This window comes from Anopheles aquasalis, chromosome 2 (genome assembly GCF_943734665.1).
Source record: "Anopheles aquasalis chromosome 2, idAnoAquaMG_Q_19, whole genome shotgun sequence".
Classification (NCBI taxonomy): domain Eukaryota; kingdom Metazoa; phylum Arthropoda; class Insecta; order Diptera; family Culicidae; genus Anopheles; species Anopheles aquasalis.
The window spans coordinates 76,993,147-77,000,646 of record NC_064877.1 but is presented as its reverse complement, the minus strand read 5'-3'; the positions used below and the strand labels follow the sequence as shown (position 1 = coordinate 77,000,646).

Here is a 7,500-nt window from a genome sequence, read left to right as displayed (position 1 = left end):
TAATCACAAAACCATATGCACCACCACGCAGCAGCAAAACACAATCGAACTCTCCGCGACTCGGCGTCTGCTGCTCGCTCTAATCCTCTGGCACAAACAGTGTGTCCGCCCTTTTCCTCCCTCACCCGAGCAGCAGCAGCATCGACAGTAGATTGAAATTTCCGCACGAAAAATCAATTATTCAAAACTACAGAACAGACCCAGTGTGGCCAGGCCAAACAGTTCGATTCCGTCCCGGTGCTGCCCACGTGCTTCGTTCGGCATTTGGTTGAGCAAAACCAGACCGCGGCAATCCGCCAAAATTTTTGCTTCAAACACACAGGCAGACAGACACTTCATACAAATGATGCGCGGTGTGTGGGAGGGTGGCGATCGAATGGGAAAACCACGCATCACACGCAAAACATCGCTTCTCATGTCCGAAGATAATAAAAAAAATGAGCGGCCACACCAGCAGCCGTGCCCTCTAACATCATCGCCGCAACAGATAAAAGACGCGAAGCGATGGTCTCGGGGCCATGGCACCGGATCGTTGTCTGTCTCGAGCGGCGAAATGTGAATTACGCGCGCGTTTTGTGAAAATGCGCTGGCCCCAGCTGGTGGTGTGCACGTACTTGCCGCTGCACCTCTTATTTGCTTGCAGCCGGTCACGCCGGATGCAGGGCGAGCGATGTGCCTCTCATTCTGGCCATCGCGTTTGTAGTATTTAGATGCAATTTAATTACGATTTTCCGACGAGCCAAAGGCGCAAAACGTGCAATGTGTGCCTCAATCGTCCAATGATGACCATAATGATGATGATGATGATGATGATGTGAAGGAAGGATGTGGTCTCTGATACGGGCACAGATGGTTTTGGTTAGGAAGTAGGTCCAGAAAGAAGAAGTGACCACACAGCAGTACGCACGGACGCACGTGGCGCTTCATGCGTTGGAGAGGCCGGACATGATGCGTTGGCGTATGCTCGCAAAAATAATGCCGCACCATCGGTTGATGCTCACACGCAGAAGGTTGTTTATTTCTCTTGGCGGTCTTGCCGGTCAGATTCCTGCATCGATACCGCGTCGTGGTCGTGGTCGAGGATAAACCGCTTTTGAAATACTCGTCACGCGTGAGTCATTTAATGATCTCATATAAACTTCCGATGATGTTGTGTGGATCAAGAGGAAACTACTAGTGGTACTCTCATTGATCATCTCATTGAAGATTAATCCATTGAAGTCGTTTGTGCAAAAGGTTTTAATAAGCAATAGGAATGACGTGGCTTAAGAATTTAAATTCTGTCGCACCACCGACAGTGATTGCAAAATCTTCTACATTTGTTTGCACCCACGAGGAAACAGCTTCACAAACGTGTTGAAGTTCAAGTTGCGCGATCATCATCAAGAACAGAAGTCACGGCAATGTCCCTTCCCACGGAGACCTCCCGAAAATCCAAAAAACCTGTCCTTGCACAACCAAGTGGTCAAGAACGTCCATTCTGGCGGAGTGGAAGCAGAAGAAGCCGTGTCCCCGGAATCAGATTATTAACTCCAGCAGCAACCACCTTCACATTGTTGGCACAAATCGAAAAGCTTTTGCGCGTCGCGCCTCACCGGTTCTACTCCCGGTTCTGCTAATGATTATGTCATTAAGGGGAAGTCTCCTTCGGAATACCGTTCGCCGCGAGTACGCCTGTGTGACGACTCCCACACTCCGTCCAGGACATCCAAATACGGTTCGCCTCCGGTCGTCGAACGGACAATCTCTGGCAGCGAGGGCGGATATAATGCTGAATTAAATTACTCTCTGATGATTTCCGTCTGAAGTCTGGGATTCCGTCTTGTGTTTTTTGTTTGCTGCTTCTACATCTTCCATTCGTGTTTTTTTTTTCACTCCGACGCTGGTTCTAAGGAACCTGTTATTGCTTCGGATTGCGTTCATGGCGTTGTACGATGAAATCCGATCCACGCTGCCAATGGCAAGGAATTAAATTTCATTCAGACCTTACGCCATCGGAACAAGAAGAACAAAGATGCAAATGCAAAAGCCATCGGTCTCTCTACTGGACTCGAAAGGCGTTCTTCTACAATCTTGTGCATCCGCTCGTTCGCAGAGTCGTTTTCTTTTGTGTTTGTGCAGTGGAGCAGTTGGAGCACTTTAAGAACGAAGCCGGTAGTCGGTGGTAGAAAACCATCGATTCCGTGGCAAGAAATGGCGCACAAGCATTTGAAATCCCTTTCTCCTTTTATACGCCCCCGGGTGCATTTGTACATTCGATAGCTTATTGACAATGGTATCAGTTACTAACAGCATGATGAACGACATCATCAATTAGTTTTTTCTCGAAAAAAAACCCGGCTAGCTTCGTTCAAGCATCTCGACGCTATTCAAACGGACCCGGAATAAGTAATGCCATGCGCTCCATCAAGTCAAATTACAGCGCTCAATCCCATTAATGAGATGCGATAAATAGCAAGCGCAATCCGCTGCAATTGATATTCGGCTGCTAGGAGCTGCTGCACCACGCTACCGATAGTTAGTGTCCAGTAAATCAAAGCAAAAACGGGGCAGCCCACACTCATCAAAGGACAATTTGATCCATCATTTTATCATCAATCAATTTGCCACTATCGATCCTGTCACTGAGTACCGTCACCGCGTGCTCAAAGTATGCTCTTCCTGCACGTCCCGATAAAAAAGCGTCCCTGATCACCACCAGCATAATGAAACGCACATCGCAACGGACCATCGAACGAACGACCAGCATGGTGTTCCCCCCGCTGATAGTGCTGGTTCACAAAAACCGATCCGTTTCGCTCGCTTAGCGCCGGTGCCGGTGAACCGGTTGGATACAACGTTTAATAAACACCAACGCCCACACCACGGATCGGCTACGGCAGCGTCCAGGGGGTTCTCGGTGTCCTTTCGCTACCATCATTCAAGTGTCATTAATTATCCTTCCCCAAGTGGCGAACTGGTGAGCATCGAACGAATGCCATCACATTGCACACGTGGGGGCCCAGTCGAGTCCGGATATCCGGATCCTGGCCGAGCACAACCCTTCAGAACGGAAGCGTTCGAAAATGTGAGTGGACACACATCCACCCACCCACGCGCAGGATACTTTTCTGCCAATTCAGCATAATTAATAGTCCGCCTACGCCGGCTGACTTCAGCCCATGGTGGCGAATGATGCACGACATCCAGGCTAGAGAGAGGGAGGGATGTATGTGGAAATCCCACGAAAAATCACCGACCGAAAAAAACACCGAAACGCCCTCATGTGTTGCGTGAAAAAAGTCAACAAAAAGGAAGAAAAAAAAGGATGAAGGCACGTGAAGGTAAGCCAATAAATTTGCAACGATCAAAATTGAACAAATAGCCCACACGACGCCAGCATTATACGTGCGCCAAACTTGATCCTCGCGACTCTTGACGACACAACGCGAACGGGTTGGAACACGAAATGAAAACGTGATGAAAAAATAACGCAACGAACCGAAATGAAAATCGGGAACGGGGTGCGACGACGATCGTAACAGACACCCCTTTTCATCGACCAAGGAGCGGTCGGGACACCAGAGTGGGGGCTACAGAATGGTGTCTATTTTGTCTATACACATGCCCCAGGAGCCAGACGATGCCAGCCGGGAGCTCGCACTATCACAGCGTGAACAACAGAGGCAGCATCAGCGGCATCAGCAGCAGCAACAACGCGACACGGCAGACGGCCATAAATTTACGGATAAATCACGCGAAAGTATGAAAATGAAACATTGCTCGATTTCTATGCAGGATGCTTTTAAGAGTACATTCGGCAAGGAGATTACGGAATGTGGCTTGTTTGAGGCGAGAGGGGAAACGCAGACGTTTGAATTCGCAAATCCATTCAGTGACTTTATGGCTGCAGTTACGGTAGCTTCTAAGCTTTAATGTTATCGCTGGCTGTTTCTTATCTCTCCCTGATAGGTGATGCTAATACACACGCGCCATCGATGCTGACGGCTGATAGTAATCCACCTGGAGACAACAAGGCGCCGTATGTTTGTTATGTGGATGCTGTGGTGGAAACAGTTGGCCCAATTCTGTCAGAGGGGCAACAACGGCGCCGTGGCTTAGTTGGTTAAAGCGCCTGTCTAGTAAACAGGAGATCGTGAGTTCGAATCTCGCCGGAGCCTATAATCACCTCAAATCGAATTGTGAAACAGGTGAACAATGATTCCTTTTTGTTTTTCAAACCCATATGCAATGAATGTTTTATTGGCACATACCACAATGTAGCAGCACACGGTATGTACACGTCCTAAAAGAACCAGTTTGTCGGATTTGATCAGCAACCATCGAACGACGTTCGCTAAATGAATAAGTCACCAGCTAAACGAGACCGGCGCGTGGGTAAAATGAAATTATTTATCACTTCACCAGCTTGAAAACCTTCGCGAACATGAAACCGCGACCGCGCGCGGTACATGCACAGAACGCTCAAGCGTGTCGCGTAGGCGTAAGCGCCCCGGCATGTTCCAACGTGCTGACGATTCTTCTTCATGCCAAGCTCGCACGTTGGAGAACACGCCGACAGCCAACGTCAAGCGAGCGTAGCTGAGCTACTGCTGCTGCTGGAAGTGAGTTTCCGTTTTTAGCTTTCTTCCACCGGACTACCAGCCCCGTTCAAGCCGCCGCCAGCTCTCCAAATAGAGAACACAATGAAGAATATGTCACCGAGACCGAGACGGTGTCCGCGAGCAAATGCAAATTTAATTCGGAGGAAAATGCAACATGGAACCACGGCGGGGCAGACAAGAAGCTGTTCCAACCACGATCCTTATCCCCCAAACAAAGGAAAGCACATTCTCGATCCTATTGCCAGCCAGTCAGCCAGTCTGAAGTGAGGCTGAGCCAGGGCGAGCGAGCGCCACCGAGGAGCGCGTGATTCAATTTCAATTAAACTCGAAACCAGACCATTTCGGTTCCATTCCGGTTCGAGGGCGAGAGGGAACAGCTTCTAATCGACAACTACGTGTCGACCGTGTCCGAGAGATAATCACTCCTCGACTTTCGAGTGTCGCGTCGGTTCGCTAGTGCCATTTTTTAATTAGAATTCCTGACCACGCGACCTACGCGACCGTACTTCGGTCTCCTCCTTCACCGAGCGCTGAAGAAAAGAAATCTTTTGGCAGACGCGGTACGATACATTGACCGGAAGTCGAGTGTGGCGCGCACATGTCGCGACGCGAGCGCACGATCGAGCGCGACTCAATCCGACCGTGTAACTATAATTAGTGATATCCTCTCATCAAACCGCGCAGAGTACTACTCTGGTCGCAGCCGGTCAGGGCATGATGCAGGGCACATTATCATGTTCCGCGAGCCGCGAGCACCGTTCTTTGGATGAGAAAGGAACACTCTCAAGCAGGATGACGAATGACCTCTTGCTTCGCTGCTTCGTCTGTGCTTTCTCGCGCGGTCGCACCAGAATGGGTTAGAGACCGGCGTTGAATTGCAAAATTGAAGAGCCATGCAACTCAGGACCATGAATGGTGTCTTCTAAGTAAATTAATTTCATTCATTAATTTCAATAAAAGGCTTTTCGGTGGAGCACACGACGTCTGCTGCTCCAGATGTGTCTTTCGAAATTGGTTTCATCCTTGCCCGAAGAATGAATGCAGCGACCACAAGCACAATGCACAATTTGTCCGTCTGTTTCGTGGAAACGGCAATCGGTTACTTCCGTTCCGTGGTCACTTTTAATGAACGCACGAGATTGGTCTTTGTGATTAGAAAAATGGACTTGGCGCTTATGCTTCTAATTATGCTTGATCATCGAGCAACGTCCCGGCAGGACAATTGGTTTCTAACGAGTTACAAGAGCACGACTGGCGGCGTGTCAATCGCGGTTTTGCACAATTGAATTAAATTCTATTTTATGCAAAAGCCCCTCTTCCACCTCGGCCCTTTAAGGTCGTTACTCTCCATTTCGTTCGCTTCACTTTCACGTTCGCTGACTGGCGTGTGATGCTGATCCGGTTCCGTCATATTTCTTCTTTCAACGTGACTTTCACTACTACACACCGAGCCGAGAAAGTGCTTGACGAGCATGGCACGGCACGAGCTGACCATTCACCAATCACTCACCAGACGACACCAGCGGTCCAGTGGTCCGGTCAGTTCAGGTCGACAGAAGGACCTGCATCTGCTGCCAGTCTCGAGATGCATCTCAAAGCGCCGGTGCTGATGATCGTTCAAAGCGAGCTGCTGTCCGGTCCGGTGGTCACATAAATCGTGTACCAGGTTCCCTTTTGGACCGCGTACGCGCGTCGCCCTCATCAATCTTCGCGGGAACTCGCCACCTCTTTCAGTTCCGACGAAGCGAAGGCGAAAGTGAAATCCAAGCGAGAACCAAAGGGAAATGCATCGCACCACATAGTATGCACCGAAGAGCATGGCATGCAAATCGACTCAGTGCTCGCTGCCCAGCATCCTCCCTTTGTTTTAGGCAAATCGATCGATTACACTCAGATCGACCGATCGCCCGTTGTGGGGAAAAATGTGGAAAGCAGCAGCTCGCGCATTCCGGGCATTGAATTTACACTTTTCCACACCATCCACGTGCATTAAAGGATGGGCATGTCAAACAGCCTCGAACGATCGTCGTCGTCGCCGCTGCCACTGCCGCCGCCGGGCTGATGAGGACGATCGCGAGGATGATGATGATCAGTGACGACAGTTGAGTACTTACGCCGCCAGAAGGGCTGTTTAGGGGTGGTTGTTGTGCGCGAGAGATGAAGCGAAGTAACACTTACCTAAAAGAAGAAGAAAGAGAGAGATGAAACATGAGACAACGTGGACAACAGAGAGAGCGACAGAGAGAGCGAGGTTATTATTATGATAAATAGGCAAATAACTGTTGATGGATTGAGGCTGCGTCAGGCAAGAGGAGAGAAGTCAGTGCCGCCCGCCCGGGGCCTTCGATGCATTTTCAAGTGAAAGTCCCTTGTCCTCGCCGTGGATGCACTGAGATTGCTTCAGGCCAATCGATATTCATTTTACACTGATGCCGTTGGCTCTGTGGAAAGCGAACGCGTAGAGGACAGAGATTACACGGATCCGTCGTCTGTCAAAACCGTTTTTCCCTGTCCATGGTGTATTTATGGTTGGAGTACGTTGCGCTTCCGGAGTGACAAAATGAAAACACCTGAAAAAACGGGTTGTTCCCCAGAGTGGCTTTTCAATCGATGCTCTCCAAAACCACCTGGAGCCGGCAATCTTTAATCAAACGTTGCTGGTGGTGTGTGTTTGATTGCCTGTTGTCGCAGCCATCAATCACTGGCAGCAGCCCGGTGCACCATGCTAGTAACAGTAAATTATGCTGCGCTCTCCCCCCGTCGCATATGCGCATTTCTAATACACGGCGACAAATCTGACGCATCGTCGTGCTCTCTGCGATGACCAGCGCACCCATCACTTCTCGCTTGATCGCTTGATTTATGCGCGCAAACGCACACAACGCAGAGGATAAGC

The 7,500-nt window shown here is 49.7% G+C and overlaps 1 protein-coding gene and 1 non-coding gene across 3 annotated transcripts in view; one reads left to right on the top strand and one right to left on the bottom strand.

Annotated features, from left to right (window-relative positions):
- LOC126569596 (probable G-protein coupled receptor Mth-like 1) overlaps nt 1-7,500 on the bottom strand; it is a 141,116-nt gene that overhangs the window by 45,128 nt on the left and 88,488 nt on the right. The gene's annotated exons all lie outside the window — the stretch shown is intronic.
- Nucleotides 4,087-4,160, top strand: Trnat-agu (transfer RNA threonine (anticodon AGU)). Its single transcript has one exon. It is a non-coding gene; the product is annotated as a tRNA-Thr (tRNA).